The sequence below is a fragment of the Macrosteles quadrilineatus genome, unplaced genomic scaffold, assembly GCF_028750875.1.
Source record: "Macrosteles quadrilineatus isolate MER2022 unplaced genomic scaffold, UCM_ALF_1.0 Scaffold_1__1_contigs__length_201487025, whole genome shotgun sequence".
NCBI classification, from domain to species: Eukaryota; Metazoa; Arthropoda; class Insecta; order Hemiptera; family Cicadellidae; genus Macrosteles; species Macrosteles quadrilineatus.
In genome coordinates, this window is record NW_026542594.1 from 179714564 (window position 1) to 179727505 (window position 12942).

Genomic DNA, 12942 nt, shown 5'->3' on the forward strand with positions numbered 1-12942 from the left:
GTTCTTTGTTTTGCAGTCCCTGCTTTGAGTTTGGAACAAAACATTTTTCTAGTTGTTTTAATTAATTAATTTTTCAACAATATCTGTCCTCTTTTCCTTGAATTCGTCGTTCTTACAGCTCCACTAATGTTTGTTTCAGTGTCGCCTTAAAAATGAAAAAAAAAAATATTTGATACGTCACATGTTTGACCTTATAATGTCAAATCAAATCAAATATAATTTATTCCATGAAAATTAATGGTTACAGAAATTACAGTAATTCTTAAAAATAATGGAAGATCCCCACATAGGCAAAGCCTGTGCGTGAGGAACGAGTACATCAGTCCATCCATATTCCATAGTCTAAACATTGTCACTTAGACAAGCTGCATTTACAAAAGTAGGAGAAAAATCATATTACCAGGAAGCCACAGCAGATAACGTTAACACTATGAAAAATAACTAGCAAATATAAATAAAATGAAACATCAAGTTAAGAAAGTATTTAGTAATGATGTCAAAAATCACTGGGAATGTATATATATGTAGTTATTTTTTAGTAGGGAGTAAGATTATTAAATAGTCCTAACATTTTCAGAGTGTTACAAAAAACTTTACATTTTTTCTATGAGCTCTATGACATTGTTAATCAATCATTTTGTTAACCTAATGTTTCTAAATAGTTTTAATGAACTTAGTCATTTAGTCCATTTCATTAATAACCAAATTTGAAGGGATGGTGTTTTGGCCTCCGGGAACATCAAAACGTGCAGTAGCCTAAATCGGTCCAGGGTGTAGGTCTCACCATGAAACCTACGGTAGTAGTTTATTTGTTGAAGGTATTAATATATTTAATGAAGCCCTTGTTTGTTTGAACCAATTGTGCTATTAGACGAAATTAAGTTGATTTTAACAGTCATGGACCAACTCCCATAGGAGGCAACAAAATTGCAGCGCAACTAATTCGGAATAACTAACCTAAGTCTTACAAAGGTCAATTTTACATCCTGAAGTAGTCAAAGGATGTTTTATCATCACAAAAGGGGATACATACACAATTTCAAACACAACCAGTCTGAACATAACTTGACAAAACTCCAACTCCGCATCCTATTAGTATCGGGCGATTTGATTGCAGAACCACAAACATCTGGCACAAATTCAACTTTCAACACTTATGTGATAAATATAATAATTTAACCTGTGCACAAAGTGGACTGTATTGACTGTGTTAAAATGGTCACTAGAAATTTGTTAGATTCATGTGTACGATGATTCATGCCACGAATACTAGAAAAATACATTAGCCATAAGGTAAATCCATAGATCCTATACAAATTGGCTTAAAAGTGAAACATGAATAGAAGTATATTTTATCAATAGGTTCGAAACGAAAGTAACTCTTTTTGACACAAATTTAATAACCGGGGTGGAGCATTTATAAAATGAGCTAGGGAACAGTTATTTATGCCTGCGTGATTAACTGCACCCGCCTAATTAGCTTACAAAAATCCAATATGTACTTTACTTTGAAAATTAGCCTCAAAATAATTACATACGAAATGCTGCTTCTGTTATACAATAATGCTGTACAATAAATTATATATATTTAAAATATTTTAAATTACAGAAATATATGTTTGTATTAAAAATTCCTCTAAATTTTTCAAGGTCGGAAAATATAAGAAAATAAATAACGAAGTAAAAAGCAGACAGGCGTACTGTTGAAGAAAATATTTTAAGAAACCTTAATTTTGTAAATGTTGGTTTCCGAAAAAATTGATAAATGCACAACTCCTTAAGAAGTCTAGTAACCATACTACATGTCGATTTTTCAATCATGTTTATGTATTTACAGTAGGTGCTATACAAATTCTGACATGATCATCAACTCATAGAAAAGTTGTTTGAAACAAATAATTTGTATTCAACTCATAACTGAACCACCAAGTAAATGATTGAATTACATTGAAATTACAACATAACGAAGGAAAAATACAATTGAGTTATATCCCATTTCAGTATTTAAGTTTGAAATTCGATCCTTCATCACTTTGGATGCAAAACAGTAATCCATTTGCCATTCCAACGCTAACAAGTCCGTTCTCAAATTGACATGTACAAATATTGTTGTCGGGGCGTGGTGATGGAACTAATGTAATTGATGTACATAGAGTTACAATGCAAACTGTAGTTACGCTTTACAATTAGGGGATTATATAACTAATAACTTTAATGTAGTAACTTCGGTGGACTGGGGGAATTTCAAATACTCTATATTTATGACAGTAACGACTTGTAGAAATGGTCATTGGACAATCCCAAATGGTCATTGGACATACCCAAATGGTCATTGGACATACCCAAATGGTCATTGGACAATCCCAAATGGTCATTGGACAATCCCAAATGGTCATTGGACAAACCCAAATGGTCATTGGACAATCCCAAATGGTCATTCAAGCTGGATTTAAAACATGAGAAATTGAAAATGAACCTGTTTAAAATTAGCACACGTAAATAATTTCCAAATTGGATTTATTGAGTGAACCTATTAAGCGTGTTGCTGTTGAAAGATTTTTATTTTCGTTATGTTATACCTTTAAAGCTATAAGCCAAACGGATTAATAATTATATAGTAGAACTTGTCCTGAAAATCTTTCACGACCTTTTAAAATTTCACTATTACAAAAATGTTATTATCCCGTAGGCCTATATATATATTTAAATTTTACATATAATTTTTGTTTGTAATATTTCTGTGTACGATTTTAAGAGTGCTGAAAATATTCGTTATAACTTTATGCTGAAAAATTAAATAAGGAGATTTTAATAAACTGCACTAAAATATGTCAAAATAAAAACCTTATTTAATAATATAAATGGTGTGACAAAGGCATGGATTAAGTTAATATTAAACTGTCAGCTAATCGTTTTTTTTGTTTGTACTTATAATTTTGTTACTATGAAAAATAAAACTGTTTATCTAAAACTCTTATTTTATTTCAGTTCTATCTAACTTAAACTTAAACTTACTAACTTGAACTATCAACGAATTATTCACGTTTTAAAGTGTTCACAAATCAGTAAAATATTATCAGTAACGTAGGCTGATTTGACTCACGAAAAAATATACAAATAATTCGAAGTTGTACGAGACATCCAAGAGAAGTAACACAATTAATAAATCAAACTAATTGATACAGACCGACTCAGAAAATACCTCTACACAATAAAACCAAGAAAATACAGTTTCACTGCATGGTTTCATAGAAGCCAGCTTTCCAAAGGCGAACGGAAATAATAAACAAAACTCAGATGATGATGATGAGTAGCTATAATTTAAACTATGTTATATTAAGAAACCCAAATTGGAACCTTTCCCCAGTGGCATCAACGAAATGAAAAATGATTTCTCTTTAAATGAAGCTATTGCTTTTGACATTCCGTATGCCTGTGACCAACAGCATCTGGACTATTACGTGACCGCTATTTTCAAACAGGTTCATTTTCAATTACTATTTTTTTTATCAGGCTTGAAAATAATCATTTGAGTGTAAACCCAGTGGTCACTTAACGGTAAGATAATAGGATTACTTGACCGTAATACAGGTTAGTTTTTGCCTTGTATTATAAACAGACTATAAGATTGTAAAACTGTAATAACAAAAAACGTGTCCTTGTGAAGATCTATGTAAAGTTTTTAGTATTAAAAATGATACTATTTCCGGCTACAATCTGATAAAACGAGCTATCCAATCCAGTTGTCTGAACATTTTCGGAGTTAAGTACATCCTGAAAGTTTACAATCTACCGTCATTGGTGCTCTAGGAGTGTTTAATCTTCCGTACGGTTACTACTCCTGATTCTGGTATAATAATGATAAAGGATAAAACAAACAATTATTGTATCTGGCCAATATATATCAGTATGTAAAAAAATAAAAAAATGTTACTAACCAAACAATAAGAAATTAATATTTGTGGAAATATGACAGTGAATGATTTTCGTGACAAAAACAATGAATTAATTAAGTTTCCGTTGAATGAATGTCACTGCAGGGCTGGTATAATTACTCAGTTTTTACCACACACTGTTGAAATTAAATTTCAAATACATTTTCGTAGTTTGTTTTAAAACAATCATCAAAGCATGCTTTGTAAAGAGCAAGCCAGTATGGTTGGTTTTTTTATAAATTTTATTTATTAAATGCTGTTTATTCAATTGACAAACTTATATGTGAAAAAACTAGTTCCTTAATGGTTTGTTCTGTGATTTAAGGGATTAAAGTTATATAATGATCAAAGAAATACGTAATGCACAGTATATATCAAATGCACTTAAAATACAAAATTGTAATGTTACCAAACGAGGTTAATTATTTTATTTTTACTGAATTGTTTAAACAATGGAAGTACCAGAGTTTATGTAAATGGCTAAATGCTTAACATGTTACAACCAGTCTGACCAACCAAACAGATTTGTGGAACCTAATAAAGACCTTAAAGCGGTCAACCCTATTTCGTAATATCATTAGTACATTTCTCCATTGTAGAATTTGTTTGGGATGAATTGAAAGTAAATACTCAGAGTGAAATTTATTAATCTCGCAAATGTTTTGTCGGCTTTTCCAGATGTGGATTTATTAATTGATGTGAAAAAAAAGTTTCTTCCTCAATATGCAGTAAATGTAAACGGTTTACAATGGTTACAATCGGATCAAGCGAACTACAACAGTTTATTCATCCTCCACATGAATAACATACCATTTTATATCAACATTTTTAAAAATATTTTCTGTAACCATTAGGAAAAAACGCTTTAATGTACTAAATTATTAATTGTTGTTTTAAGATCTACTAAACAGTGTAGTAAGAAATTGCAGAATGTTATGTTTTGGTGGATTTAATGTTAAAATTCACATTTGACACCATAACCCCCCCCCCCCCCCTAAGACCCTGTTCCTACACTCCGATCATTATAATTTGATAACCCGTTCGAATAAATGTATATTTAAATGTTTGTACTGAATTTAATTAAAATCCAATTTAATTAAATGTGTTAATTTTAACTCGAGCTATTTTGTTTATGGTCACATAAATGACAAATATGTAGGTTGTTTTTGGTCTCTGGGAACATCAAAACGAAAAGGTAAATCGGTCCCGGATCTAGGTTTCACAGCGAGACTACGGTAATATCTTATTCCCTAAATCGACAATTCACTAAAGTAATACATTTTGCTAGTTGTAATGACAAATTAAACTACTAATTTTAATTCTGTGGCTTTGTTTTGTATATAAAAACAGATTGTCATCGTCAAGTAATGTAGAAGATGAATATATTACATTGATATTAAATAAGAGAAGGGATCAAAATGTTTTAAGAATCTCATTTAAGTTCGTGACCAGAAATTGCCAGGTATGAGTTATTCGCAGCTCTATATAATTTGCAGAAGTGGCTAAGTAAATTAACTCAAGAATAGTAAAATGGAGGTCTTATCCTAATTGTGGTGGTGTTTTTTATTCCTGTTAATTGCCTTACACAAAACGTCCAATTTTATTGTATTGTTTCCTAATTAATTAGTCTATTAGTTGTCGTAAAGGAATTAGAAAATAAATATTTCTTGTTAGCCTAATCGTTTCTTGGAAAATATTTAAAATAAATACTCGAATACAAATATTTTAATTTGTTATTAGTAATACAGTTATACTATAAACCCACTTAAATAGATTTTCCTTAGTGACCTGATTTTAAATGTTTATTAATAGGAAGGTCTCATTGTAATGCTGGTATGAACTATTTAAATAACATTAAGCCACGCCACCATAACAACTATTTTCTGTGGTATGACATTCTAAATTTGTTACGTATCATTTACTTAGACAACTCTCACAAAATTCATTTTGATACTTGATTATGGCGACAATTAATTTTTAATTGAGCATCAGTAGCCTAGATATAATTATTAATTTAAGTTAGCTTAATTTTTGAGCTCTACATTTTCTGCTAATGCTTAGTTTCGAGGCTTTTAGTTTACTGTAATTCTCGAACCAAGTGTGGATCTTAAAGGAATTATAACAAAATCCGTCATAAATTAATATGATAAATGAAATGTTCATGGTACTGGTACATTGTGTATATCAATTACATATGGTTTGCAATAGATACAGAATTTCAATTTAGTGAATATTTGAAGAGCAATCTTGGTATAGTGTAAGTTAACATGATTGCCACGTTTTCATGTTAAATACTGTAAATTTATTCAATGTAGCTGTAGTTTTATTTTTATCAATTTTTTTTTGTTATTTATTTGTATATTTCTTGAATTTTTACAGATCTGGGTAACCTTGAACGTCCTTTAATGTAAGTATTACACCCAATTAATGTAATAGATTACTGGAAAATACGAATCTGAAGTGGAATACTTAGCTTTATACATATTTAAATAATTCTAAAATTGTATAAGTGGGTGAAGATTTAAAAAGAAAACTTTTATAACACAATTACAACTTTAACAAAGAAAAATCAAATCAAACGACCAACAAAACCAATTAAGGTTTGGAAAGCAATATTGTAATGTGTAAAAAGGAAAGTTCTAAAAATATTTACTCTTTTTAATTATTTTTTTTTAGGAATGTCTAACAACTAAACACATATGATGACCTAAATTTGATATTAAGTAGAGAAATGTAAGTTTTAAAAAGCTATACGAGATTTGAAACTGGGGAAGTGGACATGTGAGATATTTGTAGAGATGAAAAATATCAATGTAAAACTCGATTCCCCAGCGATCACAATTAATTCATGTATTGCAATAGTATGTTCTGTAGTCCTGGACTCTGCAATACAGACTAAGTTTGGATAACCATTCATTCATTTAAAAGATTTTTTCCAACCGCCAACCCTAGGATGAGAATTTGTAGGAAGTTGGGGGGGGGGAGTGGGGGGTAGTAGCTTAAAAAATGTTAAAACAACAACAAAGGATTAAATAAAAAAGTATTTAATTAAAAATAACCTGATTAAACAAAAAATTACATTGTATTGGATTTTATAATCACAATACAGTATCATATTCTCTAACGATCGTTCCGGCTAAACCTTTCAGCACTATTGCTATGTTCAAGAGGCTTTTAGAAGCGGTTCAATGAAAGGCGCAAAAGCTTTATTTTCATGATTCATTCAGTTCAATCCACTGAGCCTTTTACACCTCTAGTGTATGTAAGCTCTTATATGCACATTCTCAGTAAGTTCATGTGAGTTTTGTGATGGCTTAGTACAGTTCGATCTAGAAGTATTTGGACGTTTGAAACATTTTTAGGGTATCTTAGATTAAAATTTCGATCCATTAAACTTAAAACTTCGTCTCCAAAATATCTTATTTAGACAAATGAGTAACAATAACTGTAATTGAAGCTAACATTTTGGGGGCAATATCTGATATTTATTTGTTTGGTTTGATTATTATTATAGTTTCTAATGATTACGAATCAATACGTATACGTGAGTTGTAGAAATATTAAGTTTTTGCTGTGAGTTCCTTAAAAAAAAACTTTCGCGTAGTATGGAATTTTACAGTTTTGAACATCTTCCCTTAATCTCCTTAATTTGGTACAAACTTTTCTTTCAGTTTAAAACATTTCGTTAAGTGAACAAAATTTGTGCTAAGAGTGACAATATTTACAAATATGGTTATTCAACTAATTTTAGATCAACTAAACATAACAAGTTTTTTATTTAACTAATAAGGTTTAAGTACCTTACCAAGTTAAGTTTAAGTTCCTGGACTTTTCCAACACACTGAATAAAGTTCAATATCTTTGTTTATACCATTATTTATATCATTCTTTATACCATTAATATACCAACACAGTTTGCGTATATACAATGTGATTCCACTTTATGCTTTGATATCTAGGCTAATATGGTACATTAACGTACAAAATCCTTGTTTTTTGTTTGTGCAAAACTGCCTTGGTTATTTAACGGATAGTAACCGGTTTAAGGGGCTTGAATGGATGAAAAGTTAATTTAACAGATAACTTTGACCACCTAACTTTAAGTAATCCTTAAACCGGATTAAAAATATTAAGATGAAGGATAATTGTTTGTTCAACTACTATTGAAATGACCTGATCTTAGTTCATTAGTTTAAAAGGTCTCACGCATATTTCCTGGGATTAAATATAATTTTTTTGTCCTAGGACGTTAGGCACAAGCCCGGAATTGTTTTTCACATTACTTTAGGCTAGACCTACACAACAGTTTTTAGTTACATTCGTGAACCTTTTACTTTGTAACAAAGAAAGATCAGCTTTAACCTATGTAAAACCAGGTGACCAACAAAATAGATTATTTACAAAACCATGCACAAAAGCGGTAATAACTCTTATGCTGAATTTCCGTGTCTGTCAGAAACAACCGTTTGCAGAGTGGGCAAAACGTTTATGTTAGTAACACAAGGATTGAGCTAAGTTCCTTATATTTTAATTATAAAATGATTTTATTTTATTATACATGAATTTTATTTTTTTATGTTGCTTTCATTGATTTTTATTGTTATGAAAAACTAAAAACTAATCATTTTCATTCTCATTATGCAGGTAAACATATTTTTTAATGCAGATTTCAGAATCGACTAGAACTTTCTAAACGACTCTTTCAAAATTTCCAATCTTTTTCATAGCTTATGTACTGTATTCCCCCTAAGGCTTAAAGTTGAACCTTGATTATATATGGAAAACTAGACCTACGGACATTTCAATGTGACGGCTGTGCTAAATTTTTCACATTAACGGTCGCTGCAGCTATTTACATTTCCAACGGGATATTTTATGTTGGATGAACACGGTATTTACACATTAACTTTCACTAATGCAACAAAGGGTATTTACAATAATCGGTTAATAGGCCCCTGAATATGTGGTTTGACCTAGAAATAATTAGAACACAGATGAAACCATTGTTGTTCGATAGTGAAAAGTATTGTGAATAACATATCAAAAGTCTCCAAAAATATCTTTGGTGGAACACCACCATTTTTCCAAAATGGCGGCCAGATCCAGTAGTTTTTTGCTTTTTATTGAAATTCTGACTTTCCAGTCAATATTGGTGAAAAGTCGTCAATACATTTAATGTTCCTCCTGAAATTACCTTTAAAATGATACCAAATACATGTACCTACAACAAAAAATAAACCCCGTAGAAATAATAAAATATTTCAAATAAAATATTTTTTTTAAATTAATGTAATAGTCCAAGCAAACTAAAAAAACCCAGACACAGGGATCGTATAAAAATTTGCAAGTAAACATTTTATGGTTTTATTTTTATTGTTGTGGTGTGCAGAGTGACATACCAAAAGTTGCAAAAATCAGTCCACGGGAAACCCCTAAATTAAGGAAAAAATGGCGGCTTTTCCCAATATTGGACAAATTTTGCAACAAAAGATACCAAATGTCTTTTTGTACATATTTCGAGATATTGACTTGGAACCACGACCGATATTTTTTATTGGATGGTCCGTACTTAATTTCAATAGGGGACGCTTTTTGGGCCACCATCTTGGATCAGCCATTTTGAATCTGCCATATTGGATATAAATATTTTTTAATGTAATTATAGTGTTGTGACACATCATTATGAACTAGATTTCCACGCTTATTTCAATGCTGAAATCCGTTTTTAAATAAGTTTATTCGTTGCTTAAGATATATTAAAACGAAAACTCTCCCCTATACATCAGTTATGGACCTATTGTAAGTTACTTTGAAAATGTGTTTGGATTATTTTTTATCCAGGTATTATTATTGCTTGCAGTTCGTTCTAGCCTTAAAATATTCAGTGATAAAAGATCTTTCATTTTTGTTAGCTTTCATTTTGTTTTATTTATATTTAAAACAGACTAGTTATAGACGAGGTACAAACCCCAACACAAAATTAAATTAAACTTTTTTTATCAGTTTTTGTTAAAAGATTTATATCTCGGGTTGTTAATATGTTAACAAGTTCATTCTGGTATCAAAGTACTCAGTAAATGTTTGGCTTTAATTTTATTGATTATTAAATGACACATGACAAATTTAAAAGAATCATGACCTTCAATGAACTATTGAATGAATTATTGTTATTTTGAAATTTGTCTTTAGTTAAAGACATTTATCCCCAATTCTAAATAACTCCCAATAAGGAATCCATAGCTAAAATAAAAGTAAATACTTGAACGAATAGCTATGACGAGTTTTTCCCGTTTTCACTCTGCACAACACTACAAAATAAAACCATAAAACGTTTTGTTGAAATTTTTTAAAGGCCATATCCTATATTTATCTAAATATAATTTCCAAGTTACACAGTTACAGTTATTTATAAGTACAGTTATTTATAAGTAAGTTAGTCATGTACCATCAGTCAAACACCACTCCCAATCTGTTGGATCTGCTGGTGAACTATTTCCACGCCATACTTGAACCTGATAGTACAACCTTAGACTGTGGTAGTTTTCAATGTGTTTTTAAATTGTCAAAGTACGAAACGTCCATAAGAAATGTATGGGGGAGAGTTTTCGTTTTTATATATCTTAAAATTGTAAAACGCTATTTAAAAAACTGATTTCAGCATTGAAATCAGCGTGGAAATCTAGTTCATAATGATGTGTCACAACACTATAATTACATTAAAAAATATTTATATCCAATATGGCAGATCCAATATGGCTGATCCAAGATGGTGGCCCAAAAAGCGTCCCCTATTGAAATTAAGTACGGACTATCCAATAAAAAATATCGGTCGTGGTTCCAAGTCAATATCTCGAAAAATGTACAAAAAGACATGTGGTATCTTTTGTTGCAAAATTTGTCCAATATTGGGAAAAGCCGCCATTTTTTCCTTAATTTAGGGGTTTCCCGTGGACTGATTTTTGCAACTTTTGGTATGTCACTCTACACACCACAACAATAAAAATAAAACCATAAAATGTTTACTTGCAAATTTTTTATACGATCCCTGTGTCTGGGTTTTTCTTAGTTTGCTTGGACTATTACATTAATTTATAAAAAATATTTTTATTTGAAATATTTTATTATTTCTACGGGGTTTATTTTTTGTTGTAGGTACATGTATTTGGTATCATTTTAAAGGTAATTTCAGGAGGAACATTAAATGTATTGACGACTTTTCACCAATATTGACTGGAAAGTCAGAATTTCAATAAAAAGCAAAAAACTACTGGATTTGGCCGCCATTTTGGAAAAATGGTGGTGTTCCACCAAAGATATTTTTGGAGACTTTTGATATGTTATTCACAATACTTTTCACTATCGAACAACAATGGTTTCATCTGTGTTCTAATTATTTCTAGGTTTTGCTATTTATTTTCTTATTTTAAGGCGCCTATAATATAACCATTGACAAAAATAATAAAATATAGACCGTCAGCGGTTACCATAGGTTCTGGCGCATACCGCTGAAGTACCAAGTAGTTACGGCATACGGGCTACGTAACTACACGGCGCTCACAGCGGTGTGCGCCAGAACCTATGGTAACCATGGTAGCCACTGCACGGCTGACAGTCTATATTTAATTCGTTTTGTCTATGATCCCTTTGTAAGTACATGAAAGCTACTACAAGTGTTTTTGTTGTAGAGTAAATCAGCATGATGCATTAAAACAAACAGTAATTTTCAAACTTTACAAAATATGGGATTATATTTTTTTCAATTTTTCAGTACCCCCCCCCTCTCCGGGAAATAAAAAAAAACACATGCACTCGATACAAATTATTTATAAAAAAACAATATTTCTGTAGGCAAATAGGTATAGATTGTTCGGTAGTGAAAACAATAAAAATCCTCCATTATATTTGGGCGTTGTTAACTAACAAAAGTAAAGAAAAAAATAGCCAAATATTTGTTTATAGAGGAATAAAAGCGAAGGTTTTAATCAAAGATAAAAGTTTTTCCTATTTACATTTTCAGGAACGGATTAAAGATATTTAAATACTGTTTAAGCTTATTTAATAAATGTTTAGCTGCAAGGTAAATATAAATATAAACTTTTGCATTAGCGAACTACAGACTTTACTCCCACCATTGTTTTGTTTAGCTTCCAAACGGTAATTTTGTGTGGGAGAGGGAGGATATTTTTTAACAAACTTAGTAAATATTAAAATTAGTTTTTGGGTAAAGTCATAGCCTAGTCCTCATTCATTACATTTGAACCTATCTATTCTTTTTATTACATCCCGATGCTACATTAATTATGCAGTAATGATTTTTATGGTATCTTATTAGTAACCAATAGTCAATGATAGTATTCAATATTAAATCCATTATTCATTATACATCACGGAATAAAAACTGTTTCAAGTATTTTCCGCGCAAGCTCCCATGTGGTCTAGTGGCTAGGATATCTGGCTTTCACCCAGAAGGCCCGGGTTCGATTCCCGGCATGGGAAGAAACTTTTGACTCAACTGGTCTTTTTGATGAACAAATCTTACAATTGAATCATGTCAGCATTATTAGTTATACAATCTTAAACAAGTTTTATAGGTTTATAGTTGTAACACAAATTTATGATATTCGATAGTAATTAACTAGAGAGTCTTGAGATTAATTTTTTTAAATTTGTATATGTTAGGTAGGGAACAATTGAAGAGGAATAGTGGGATTTTATTAATTAAATAACGATAGTCAATTTATTTAGTGATTATGTTTTAATAGAAATTACACTCTTAACTGTGGGTTGGAATGTGTACACATTACTTGTTCGCATATATTCGTAAGTGTTGATTTCCTAAAAGAAGCAAAATAATCGGACAGCGGATTAAAATTTAATACGAAAATCACAGTTATATTTTATTATAGATGAAACATCCTCCCTAAGTACATTTCTCATCTTTATGGAACAGCTGAAGCTAATTGTATTGTTAGTTCTGTCCGGGGAACTTTAGAGGACGTGTTTTGTT

The 12942-nt window shown here is 30.6% G+C and overlaps 1 non-coding gene across 1 annotated transcript; it reads left to right on the top strand.

Annotated features, from left to right (window-relative positions):
• Positions 1-12359: 12359 nt before the first annotated feature.
• Trnae-uuc (transfer RNA glutamic acid (anticodon UUC)) lies at positions 12360-12431 on the top strand. Its single transcript has one exon. It is a non-coding gene; the product is annotated as a tRNA-Glu (tRNA).
• The last annotated feature ends 511 nt before the right edge of the window (positions 12432-12942 follow it).